Source organism: Rutidosis leptorrhynchoides, chromosome 5 (genome assembly GCF_046630445.1).
Source record: "Rutidosis leptorrhynchoides isolate AG116_Rl617_1_P2 chromosome 5, CSIRO_AGI_Rlap_v1, whole genome shotgun sequence".
Taxonomy (NCBI): domain Eukaryota; kingdom Viridiplantae; phylum Streptophyta; class Magnoliopsida; order Asterales; family Asteraceae; genus Rutidosis; species Rutidosis leptorrhynchoides.
Window position 1 is genome coordinate 424,608,050 of NC_092337.1, and position 12,843 is coordinate 424,620,892.

Consider the following 12,843-nt stretch of genomic DNA (forward strand, 5'->3'; position numbering starts at 1 on the left):
AAAAACATGGTAAAAATAAAATTAAAAATCTTTTTGTCTTTTTATCCCACTTTAATCAATCAAATATTATCAAAAATATGCGCCCCTCTTTTCGGTAAAGTAATTTCGGTTCCAAGACCTAATTTAACTCATGACGAATTTTTGAAATATTTTGGGTTGATTGATTAAAGATATTTATACCTTAAGAATAAACGTTAAATTTCGCAGTGATGTAATAAATTTTTGAACGTTATCAATAATTTCGGTCGCCAAACCTAATTTTATTCAATACCAATTTAATACTTTTTAGCGAACAAATTAGCGTTTATTATCAAAAGGTTAAAAATAAAAATAAAAATAAAAACTGTACAGACATACCTGTGGAATAGATTTCTTAGTTATATGATCTATTCCATTCATAAGATAGTCGGTTTAATTGATTTTCCATGGCTGTATAGGCGTAACCTCGAGCATTCAGTGTCTTTTCTTCTAAACATATGAACGGTCCGTCTCTGCATAAAGTAACAAATTCGGTATTTGAATAGGTTTGATTATTGGAACATTTACCTCCATGTGACCATTTTCCGCATTTGTGACATCGTTCTAGGTGTCGTGCTCTTCTTTTCGCTGCGGATTTTGATTTTCCTTTACCAAATTGTAACTTATTATCTTCGCATCTGGATCCTTTTCTAACTCCGTCCATTCTTTCTCTGATTACTGATACTAATTCACTCGGGAGTATATCATTATTTCTTTTAGTTATCAAAGCGTGTAGCATTAGACCATGGTTTAGTTCACAGGCAGTCTTCATTTCGTAAAAACCTAAAAAAAATAAAAATTCAGAATGGGGGGAGAAGACTAGTTCTTTAGGGTCTGCTAGGGAAAGACCATACGTGTTCCATTTTCGAGAACTACACGAAAACAGACAATCTAACTCTAACAGTAATACATATTATCCTTTAAAGACTTGATTCTCCCCGCACTTAGTTAGCTGTGGTGTCGAAATTGTGATTAACTTCGTTGTCAACTTCCATCGGACCATGTATGTAATGTTTAACTCTATGACCATTAACTTTAAATTCAATCCCATTTGAATTTATCAATTCTATCGTTCCGTATGGGAAAACTCTTTTGACTATGAATGGTCCAGACCATCTTGATTTCAATTTTCCAGGAAATAGCTTGAATCGTGAATTGAAAAGAAGAACTCTGTCTCCTTCTTTAAATTCTTTTGAACTTCTGATTCTTTTATCATGCCATTTCTTCGTTCTTTCTTTATAGATTAACGAATTTTTGTATGCTTCATGTCTTAATTCTTCTAATTCGTTTAGTTGACTTAATCGTAGACGTCCGGCTTCATGTAAATCAAGATTACATGTCTTCAAAGCCCAAAATGCGTTGTGTTCAATTTCTACTGGAAGATGACATGCTTTTCCATAAACAAGTCTAAAAGGTGTGGTTCCAATTGGAGTTTTGTAGGCTGTTCTAAAAGCCCAGAGTGCATCCTCCAATTTAATGGACCATTCCTTCGAATTTGATCCTACGGTTTTCTCTAGAATACGTTTTAAAGCTCGGTTGGTATTTTCAACTTGTCCACTTGTTTGTGGATGATATGCGGTGGAGATTTTATGAGTTACTCCATATCTTTTAAGAACTTTCTCAAGTTGATTATTACAAAAATGAGTTCCCCGATCACTTATTAAAGCTTTCGGTGTTCCAAACCTTGCAAAAAGACGTTTTAAAAAGTTGACTACAACTCGTGCATCGTTAGTTGGGAGAGCTTGTGCTTCCGCCCATTTAGATACATAATCAATGGCTACGAGTATATATAGATTATTATGAGATTTTGGAAATGGACCCATAAAGTCAATACCCCAAATGTCAAATACTTCACATACTTGGATGACATTTTGTGGCATTTCATCACGTTGACTTATTTTTCCGGCCCTTTGACATGCATCACAGGATTTGCAAAGAAGGTGTGCGTCTTTGTAAATTGTAGGCCAATAAAATCCAGCTTCATAAACTTTTCTTGCTGTTAGTTGAGGCCCATAATGCCCTCCTGTTGGTCCTGTGTGACAATGGTTTAAAATTTTACTAGCTTCATCTCCAAATACACATCGGCGTATTATTCCATCGGGACAACTTTTAAACAGATGTGGATCTTCCCAGAAATAGTGTTTTATATCACTGAAGAATTTCTTTCGTTTTTGGTACGATAATCCTTTTTCAAGGAATCCACAAACTAAGTAGTTTGCATAGTCTGCAAACCATGGGATTTCTTTATAATCTATCTTCAATAGATATTCATCAGGAAAGTTGTCTTGTATGGCCGATTCATTTAGAACTTCTAATTCGGGATTTTCAAGACGAGAAAGATGATCAGCGGCGAGATTTTCTGCTCCTCTTTTATCTCGGATTTCAATATCAAACTCTTGTAAGAGTAAGATCCAACGGATTAATCTTGGTTTAGCATCTTGTTTTGAAAATAGGTATCTAAGAGCAGAATGGTCGGTATAGACCACCGTTTTTGCTAGAACGAGATATGATCGAAATTTGTCAAAAGCAAAGACAATAGCATAATATATAGGTTGAAATCGTTTTTCAATCCTTTGTCCTAAAACGGCTCCCATTGCAAAATCACTTGCATCGCACATTAGTTCAAATGGTAGATTCCAATTTGGTGTTATCATGATCGGTGCATTAGTGAGTTTCTCTTTTAGAATATTAAAAGATTTGATACACTCATCTGAAAAGATGAATGGCGCATCCTTTTCTAGGAGTTTATTCATAGGAGTGGCAATTTTTGAAAAATCTTTTATGAAACGTCGGTAAAAACCGGCATGCCCTAGAAAACTCCTAACTCCTCTAACATTGGTGGGATGTGGAAGTTTAGCAATTACATCTACTTTAGCTCTATCCACTTCAATTCCTTCTTTTGAAATTTTATGTCCAAGAACGATGCCTTCTTTAACCATGAAATGGCATTTCTCCCAATTAAGTACTAGATTTGATTTTTCGCATCTAATTAGCATTCGTTCCAGATTAACTAGACATGATTTAAATGTATCACCGAAGACTGAAAAGTCATCCATGAAAACTTCCATGCATTCTTCTATCATGTCGTGAAAAATCGCCATCATACACCTTTGAAAGGTTGCAGGGGCGTTACAAAGTCCAAATGGCATGCGTTTGTAAGCAAACGTACCATAAGGGCATGTGAATGTGGTTTTCTCTTGATCTTCGGGTGCTATTGGAATTTGAAAATATCCGGAAAATCCATCTAGAAAACAATAGTAACTATTTCCGGCTAATCTTTCCAACATTTGATCTATGAAAGGTAAGGGAAAGTGATCTTTTCTGGTGGCGTCATTTAATTTTCTATAATCAATACATACACGCCATCCTGTTACAGTCCTAGTAGGAATAAGCTCATTTTTCTCATTTGTAATGACAGTCATGCCACCCTTCTTAGGCACGCATTGAACTGGGCTTACCCATGGACTATCAGAGATTGGATATATCAAACCTGCATCTAGCAGTTTAATAATCTCTTTCTTAACTACATCTTGCATATTAGGGTTTAGTCTTCGTTGGCGTTGCACATACGTTTTATGACCTTCTTCCATAAGGATTTTATGTGTGCAATACGAAGGACTTATTCCTTTAATATCATGAATCTTCCATGCAATGGCTGGTTTATGAGCTTTCAACACAGAAATGAGTTGTGATTTCTCATTTTCAGTAAGAGAAGACGATATTATTACAGGTAATTCAGATTCACCATGTAAATAAGCGTATTCCAAATGGTTTGGAAGTGGCTTTAACTCTAATTTCGGAGGTTCTTCTATCGATGATTTATATCGATATCTGTCTTCTTCTTTTAGCATTTGAATTTCTTCTGTTGTTAGTTCATATCCATTAGCTATAAGTGTAGCTAACATTTCAGCTTCATCAATTGGTTCATTACCTTCTCCTAAAGAACATTCTCCTGTTCCTTGTAATTCTGGAAATTCTTCTAATAATTCTGCATGTGCATCTATAGTTTGAATATAATAACATGTATCATCTGCAGATTGTGGTTGTTGCATTGCTCTATCAACTGAAAAGGTAACACTCTCATCCTCTATACTTAGGGTCAGTTTCTTACCGAACACGTCTATCATTGCTTTAGCCGTGTTTAAGAATGGTCTTCCTAATATGAGAGGAACTTGAGAATCTTCTTCCATGTCCAGAACAACAAAATCTACTGGAAATACTAAAGTACCAACTTTAACTAGCATGTTCTCCATTATCCCTCTAGGATATTTTATTGATCTATCGGCTAGTTGTATGCTTATTCTGGTTGGTTTCAATTCTCCAAGGTCTAGTTTAGTGTATAGTGAATACGGCATTAGATTTATACTAGCACCTAAGTCTGCCAATGCTTCTATTGAACTAAGACTACCCAGAAAACATGGAATTGTGAAACTTCCTGGATCAGATAGTTTTTCTGGTATCTTATTCAACAGCACTGCTGAACAATTAGCATTCATAGTAACAGCCGAGAGTTCTTCCATTTTCTTTCTATTTGAGATTAGATCTTTCAAGAATTTAGCATATCTTGGCATTCCTGAAATCACATCAATGAAAGGAAGATTTACATTTATCTGTTTAAACATATCCAAGAATTTGGATTGCTCGGCTTCAAGTTTTTCTTTCTTCATTTTACTCGGGTAAGGAAGTGGTGGTTGGTATGGTTTAACATAAGGTTTATCCTTAACTGTGTTATCTTCATTAACCTTTTCAACTACCGGTTCTTTTTCCTTATCTTGATCAGGTTGTGGTTCTTGTGGAGTAGGAATGGTTTCATCAGAAGTTACTGGTATTTCAGGTGATTTAAGTGTTGTACCACTTCTTGTGGTAATAGCTTTAGCTGTTTCATTCCGGGGGTTAGCATTTGTATCACTAGGTAGACTTCCCGGTTTTCTTTCACCTATTAACCTTGCTAGGTTACTTACTTCTTGTTCCAGATTTTGAATAGAAGCTTGTTGATTTCTAAATGCTTGAGCATTTTGTTCATTGGTTTGTTTTTGAGATGTGAAAAACTGCGTTTGAGTTTCAACTAGCTTCGTCATCATATCTTCTAAATTTGGCTTTTTATCATCGGTTTGTTGTGGTGGTTTGTTTTGAAAATTAGGTCTTTGCTGATTGTAAGTATTATTGGATACTTGTTGATTGCTAGGACCTTGTTGGTTGTTGTATGGAATATTTCGGTTATAATTCTGGTTTTGATTGTAAATCGGTCTTGGCGGTTGATAATTATTCTGATAATTATTTCCAGGCCTTTGGTTTATGTATGAAATATTCTCTCTTTGTTCCATTGTTAATTCAATACTGAGACAATCTTTTGTCAAATGTGGTCCTCCACACTGCTCACAACTAATTCGTATAGCATGAATATCTTTAGTCATCTTTTCCATTCGTCTCTCGAAAGCATCTATCTTTGCCGAAATGGAATCTAAATCATGGCTAGAATCGGCTCTAGCTGCTTTAGATGATCTAATGATATCTTTTTCTTGGTGCCACTCATGTGAGTGGGAAGCAGTATTATCAATAATTTTGTAAGCATCAGTTTCGGTTTTCTTCATAATAGAACCACCAGCTGCTATATCTATGTCTTTTCTTGTAGTGATGTCGCATCCTCGGTAGAATATTTGTACTATTTGACAGGTGTCTAAACCATGTTGCGGACATCCTCTTAATAACTTTCCATATCTTGTCCACGCCTCATATAGAGTTTCATTTGGTTTCTGTGTGAACGTAACAATTTCTGCTTGAAGTCTTACGGCTTTAGATGCAGGAAAGAATTGTTTAAGAAATTTGTCAATTAAAACGTCCCATGTATCGATCGCCCCTTCAGGTAATGATTCCAACCAATCTTTGGCTTCTCCCTTTAAAGTCCAGGGAAATAACATGAGATATATCTGTTCATCCTCCACTTCTCGAATTTTAAATAGTGTGCAGATCCTATTAAAGGTACGTAGATGTTCATTTGGATCTTCCTTCGGCGCACCACTAAATTGGCATTGATTAGTCACCATGTGTAGAATTTGTCCTTTGATTTCATAATCTGGCGCATTAATGTCTGGATGAGTAATTGCGTGACCTTGGCCAGTGCGTTTAGCTCTCATTCGGTCTTCCATACTTAAAGGTTCCAGATTCTCCATAATTGAATTTGTTGAATAGGTATCAATAGATGATTCTGATTTAATGGTTCGTTCCTCAACAATCTCTGTTTGAATGATTGGTGGTTCCGGAGGAAAGTTTAATGGTTCAGGATCTATGAACCGTTCCTGAATATTCTCCGGATTCTCAATTGTGAGGTCGGGTTCAAAAAATGGATTATCGGAAATTTGATCTGAAGTACTTGGTCGACTGGATGACGATTCTAAAGAAAAATCAACGGCGGTTATATTTGTTAAACGATGTCTTGATCGAGTTACAGGTGGTGAACGTACAAAAGGTGATGAACGTCTTGCTCGGTGCATTCACTGAATATCCTATTAGTTTTTAAAAGGAAAGAAAAATTATAATAAGTTATCCAATCAATAGACTTTTCTGATTTTGCCCACGTTTCGAATAGCCAAAAGATGCAGCAGAGGGGCAGGATTCGTTTGGTCTCAATATAATTGAGGACTGTTTGGCTCCAATAACCCGGTCCACGTACAAATCCAACTATTACTACGAACCAGAAAATTTTGATGTCTATTAATTTAACCACTTAAAATAAATTTTCGTAATTTTAAGAAATTTAGATAAGAAGTAGAAAAAAATTCTAAGTCCTAAAAACTAGAATGGCGAGAAATAAGAGAGAAAAAGAGTTCGTCGCAAAAGGTTGAAAAAGAAAAAATGGTTGAAAAAGTAAAAGGTGACGGAAAAATAAAAGAAACTTATCAAAACTTAAAAATACTTGACTAACCTAACCTTATTACTACAACTAACTTAAAATTATAATCGCAAATTGAAATTACTAATTGGAATGATAATTGATACATAGTAAAAGGTCTAAAAATATTAAAGCTTACAGGAAAAACTAAATCCCAAATGGAAATAACTTAAAAAGAAACTAAAACTTAAAAAGGCGTCGCAAAATTCTAAAGCACCTAAATCTTAGTCTAAAGAAAAAGCACTTAAGGAATTCTACGGCAAAGCCTAAAAATCTAGGAGTAAAAATAACTATAGCAAAAACTAAGTTTAAAATTAAATATGAGCTAAAAAATACAAATATTACGCTACAACGATTAAAAAGGGACAAAATATAAAAATATACAAAAAGTTGTAAAAAGTATAATTTTTATAAAAATATTATTTTTATATTTTATAATAAAAGTATTAAGTTTATAATAAATAAAACTAGTTTAAAAGTAATATAAATAAAATAAACTAAAAACTTAATTATAATAATAATAATAAGATTAGGGTTTAATTAATAATAATAAAATAATATCCGTAATAAATGCGTGATTAGGGTTTGGTTGTGGCCTGGTCAGACCCCTCATGCGAGTCGCATGGAATAAGGGGGTGGGTCATGCGAGTCGCATGGACACCCTGAACTGGTTCAATTTGACTGGTTCAAATGACAGGTCACGTAATTATTTAATATTTATTTTTAATTTCTGTTTTATATATAATATAAGATATAAATATATAATTTAAATAAAAACTTAATAAAATACTAAAATAAAATACAAATACTTTAATATTTTGTAAATAATAAAGAAAAACTTAAAATACACTTTAAAATATATATTTTTTTTTTTCGATTTTAAAAGATTTTTTTTTTTTTACTTTTTTTTAATTTTTTAAACAAAAATATAAATTTTACAAAAACAAATTATAACTTAAAATTTAAAAATATGGCGTTTCGCTTCGGCGTTCCCCGGCAGCGGCGCCAAAAATACTTGATGTCGTACGAGGTGTATATAAAATAGTTTATATTTTACTAGGAAAAACTATTAAATACGATACAATTTTCCACAAGATATTTATTTATTTATAGAATGGATATACTTAAACCTTGCTACAACACTTATAGGCAGTGTACCTAATCGTACAGTAGTGTAGTTTTTAGTAAGTCCGGTTCGTTCCACAGGGAAATCTTTAAACAAAGCTCAACGCTATATTAGTTTACTTTTATAAAAATACAAATATATATATAAGTAATATTATTATTATAAAGGGGGGTTTTTACCGTTTAATGACCGGTTTGTCGATTTTAAAACTTTAGTCGCAGTTAAAACCTAATGTAAAATATTAAATAAATACAAGACTTAAATTAAAGCGTAAAGTAAATAACGATAATGAAATTGCGAATAATAAAAATGCGATAAAATAAAATTGCGATAATTAAAAAGTACGATAATTAAAAGTGCGATTAAATAACAATAAATAAAAGTGCGATAATTAGAAGTGCAATTAAATATAAAATAAAGGAAATTAAATATGAAATAAAAGAATTATGCTTATTTAAACTTCCGTAATCATGATGTTTGACGTGTTGATTTTAGTTTTATGCCCATGGGTTAATTGTCCTTTGTCCTGGATTATTCAATATGTCCGTCTGGTTTTTGTCCATAACAGTCCATCAGTCATAAATATAAATTGCAAGTGTCCTTGTCAAATTATTATTATACCCGAAGTTAAATATTCCAACTAATTGGGGATTCGAATTGTAACAAGGTTTTAATACTTTGTTTAATGAATACACCAGGTTATCGACTGCGTGTAAACCAAGGTTTTACTACTTTGTTAACAATTACACCAATTACCCTTGAATGTAATTTCACCCCTGTTTTAATTATTCTAGTGGCTATTAATCCATTCCCGTGTCCGGTTAAATGAACGATTATTCGTACATATAAATACCCCGCCCATCGTATCCGATCGAGTGTATATGGTAATTTATAGGGACGCCCAATTGTAAATCTTTATATTAACATTAACAAACTTTCATTTAGTTAAACAAATATAAAGCCCATTAATAGCCCATAGTCTAATTTCTACAAGTGTCGTTCTTTTGTCCAAACCCCAATTATGGTACAAAGCCCAATTACCCAATTTTAGTAATTAGCCCAACATCATGATTACTTCGTTTTAAATAAGCATAATAATAACTTAGCTACGAGACATTAATGTAAAAAGGTTGAACATAACTTACAATGATTAAAAATAGCGTAGCGTTACACGGACAGAATTTCGACTTACACCCTTACAACATTCGCTAACATACCCTTATTATTAGGATTTAAAATTAAAATTAAAATTAAAATATAAAATATATATATATATATATATATTACGTATATATTGAGAGAGAGATAGATATTATATGTTATAACTCGGCAGAAAACTGGCTTTATATAGGACCTGACCAGCATTTTCACTCCATGCGACTCGCATGGATTTTGTGCCTCTGGCCATGCGAGTCGCATGGCCACCCTGGATCCAGCCAAATTGCTTTGTTTTCTTCTTGCCGACGTAATATAATAATAATATATAATATAATATATAATTATATATAATTATATATATATTATATTATATTCTTGTGCATAGTAGACTAGATATTTTTGGTCCGTTGCGTCGGGCGTTTCTTCTTGGCTCAGGTCCCGGTTCCGGATTTTCGGACGTCTTCGCGTATTATTTTATATCGTATACTTTGCGTCTTGTAACTTGTACTCTTGTCATTTTGAGACGTTCCTCATCAATATTTTGAACCTTTTTAGTTGTATCTTGTACTTTTTAGCTCTTTGGACCTTTTTGTCTTCAATTTGTCGAATCTGCCTTTTGTCTTCACTTTTTAATATTTAAACGAATATTGCTTGTAAATCGAACAATACCAACTAAAATCTTGTCTTTCTTGGGGAATAATGCTATAAAATATATGTTCCTTTTTAGCCTTATCACCTATAACTCACCAAAATTTTTGTTGACGTTTTAAGCATGTTTATTCTCAGGTGATTATTAAGAGCTTCCGCTGTCGCATACTTAAATAAGGACGAGATTTGGAGTCCATGCTTGTATGATATTGTGTAAAAACTGCATTCAAGAAACTTATTTTGTTGTAACATATTTGTATTGTAAACCATTATGTAATGGTCGTGTGTAAACAGGATATTTTAGATTATCATTATTTGATAATCTACGTAAAGCTTTTTAAAACCTTTATCTATGAAATAAAGGTTATGGTTTGTTTTAAAAATGAATGCAGTCTTTGAAAAACGTCTCATATAGAGGTCAAAACCTCGCAACGAAATCAATTAATATGGAACGTTTTTAATCAATAAGAACGGGACATTTCACCGCAGTCGCGGAGCTCTCCTCTTAGAGAATACCGCAGTCACGGAGCAATCTCAGACTGCAACATTTGACTGCATTAATTACGGATTTAGGGTTACATTTTATAATTATTATTTTTATTAAACCTAATTAGGGTTTTTAGTTAATTAATACATAATTAGTTTTAGCTTTAATTTAATTAGTTTCTAAGTTTTAATTAGTTTTATTAATTATAAAATTATTACTTTTATAAAATAATAATATAAAAATAATATTTTTATAAAAATAAGCAATTTTGTCATTTTTTATTTCTTTTTATAAATTGTATATTTTAATCGTTTATTTTGTAATTGTATATTTATCATTCGTAATTAGTTCTAAACTTAGTTTTTGCCATAGTTATTTTATATTTCTAGATTTTTAGGCTTTGCCGTAAAATTCCTTAAGTGCTTTTTCTTTAGATTAAGATTTAGGCACTTTAGAATTTTGGGACGTCGCTTATCGCTTTAGTTTTAAATAAGTTTTAGTGCCTTTTTAAGTTATTGCCGTTTTGGATATAGAATTCCTTTAAGCCTTAATACCTTCAGACGCAAGTTTTAATTTTTAGTTTTTAGGCTTTTAAGTTTCGACGCTTTACGTTCTTATTATTATTTTTCGACTTTTTATTTTTCGACGTTTTTTGACGCACTCTTTTTCTTTTTCATTTCTACGCTCTAGTTTTTAGGACATAGACTTTTTATCTTCTTTAAATTTTGAAAAAAAAATTATTTTAAGCAGTTAAATTGATAGACATCCAAAATTTTCTGGTTCGTAGTAATAGTTGGATTTGTTAGTGACGAGTTGTGGGCTTCCAATTTAAAGGGTCCTGGCTACCTGCTACATCTATTGGCTATTCAAAACGTAGCCAAAATCAGAAAAGTCTATTAATTTGATAACTTATATAATTTTTATCTTTATAACTAATAGGATATTCAGTGAATGCACCGAGCAAAACGTTCACCACCTTTCATACGTTCACCACCTGTAACTCGATCAAGACATCTAGCCAATATTGTCGCCGTTGATTTTTCTTTAGAATCACCTAGTCGAACGAGTACTCCAATTCAAATTTCTGATAATCCATTTTTTGAACCCGACCTCACAATTGAGAACTCGGAGGATATTCAGGGACAATTCAGAGATCCTGAACCACTAATCATTCCTCCTGAACCACAAATTACTCATCCAGAGGTTGTAGAGGAAGAAACCATTAAATCATAATCCTCTAGTGATTCAGTTTCAACAAATTCAATCATGGAAAATCAGGAACCTATAAGTATGAAAGATCGAATGGGAGCTACACGCACTGGCCAAGGTCATGCCATTACTCAACCAGATATTAATGCACCAGATTATGAAATCAAGGGATAAATCCTACACATGGTAACTAATCAATGCCAATTTAGTGGTATGTCAAAAGAAGATCCAAACAAACATCTTCGAACCTTTAATAGGATATGTACTCTATTTAAAATCAGAGAAGTTGAGGATGAACAGATCTATCTCATGTTATTTCCCTGGACTTTAAAGGGAGAAGCCAAAGATTGGTTAGAATCGTTACCTAAAGGAGCGATTGATACATGGGATGTTTTAGTTGAGAAATTTCTTAAAAGATTCTTTCCGGCATCTAAAGCCGTGAGACTTCAAGGAGAAATTGTTACGTTCGCGCAAAAGCTAAATGAAACATTATATGAGGCATGGACAAGATTCAGAAAGTTGTTGAGAGGATGTCCTCAACATGGTTTAGACACTTATCAAATAGTGCAAATATTCTACCAAGGATGCGATGTTGCTACAAGAAAAGACATTGACACAGCAGCTGGTGGTTCCATTATGAAAATAACCGCAACCGAAGCTTACAAGATTATTGATAATACAGCCTCCCACTCACATGAGTGGCACCAAGAAAAAGACATTCTTCGTTCATCTAAAGTGGCTAGAGCCGATTCTAGCCATGACTTTGATTCCATTTCCGCAAAGTTAGATGCTTTCGAGAGATGAATGGAAAAAATGGCTAAAGATATTCACGCAATACGAATTAGTTGTGAGCAGTGTGGATGACCACATTTGACAAAAGATTGCCTCAGTATTGAACAAATAATGGAACAAAGAGAGAACGTTTCATACATGAATCAAAGGCCTGAAAATAATTATCAGAATAATTATCAACCGCCAAGATCAAACTACAATCAAAATCAGAATTATAACCGAAATGTTCCATACAACAACCAACAAAGTCCTAGCAATCAACAAGTATCTATAATACTTACAACCAGCAAAGACCTATTTTTCCAAATAAACCACAGAAAATCGATGATAAAAAGCCAAATTTAGAAGATATGATGTCGAAGCTAGTTGAATCACAAACTCAAATTTTCACATCTCAGAAACAAACTAATGAACAAAATGCTCAAGCATTTAGAAATCAACAAGCTTCAATCCAAAATCTGGAACAAGAAGTGAGCAACCTAGCCAGGTTGATAGGTGAAAGAAAACCAGAGAGTT

At 33.1% G+C, this 12,843-nt stretch overlaps 1 non-coding gene across 1 annotated transcript; it reads right to left on the reverse strand.

Annotated features, from left to right (window-relative positions):
• Positions 1 to 11,976: 11,976 nt before the first annotated feature.
• Positions 11,977 to 12,083, reverse strand: LOC139851065 (small nucleolar RNA R71). The gene has a single exon (XR_011760428.1). It is a non-coding gene; the product is annotated as a small nucleolar RNA R71 (small nucleolar RNA).
• Positions 12,084 to 12,843: the final 760 nt, after the last annotated feature.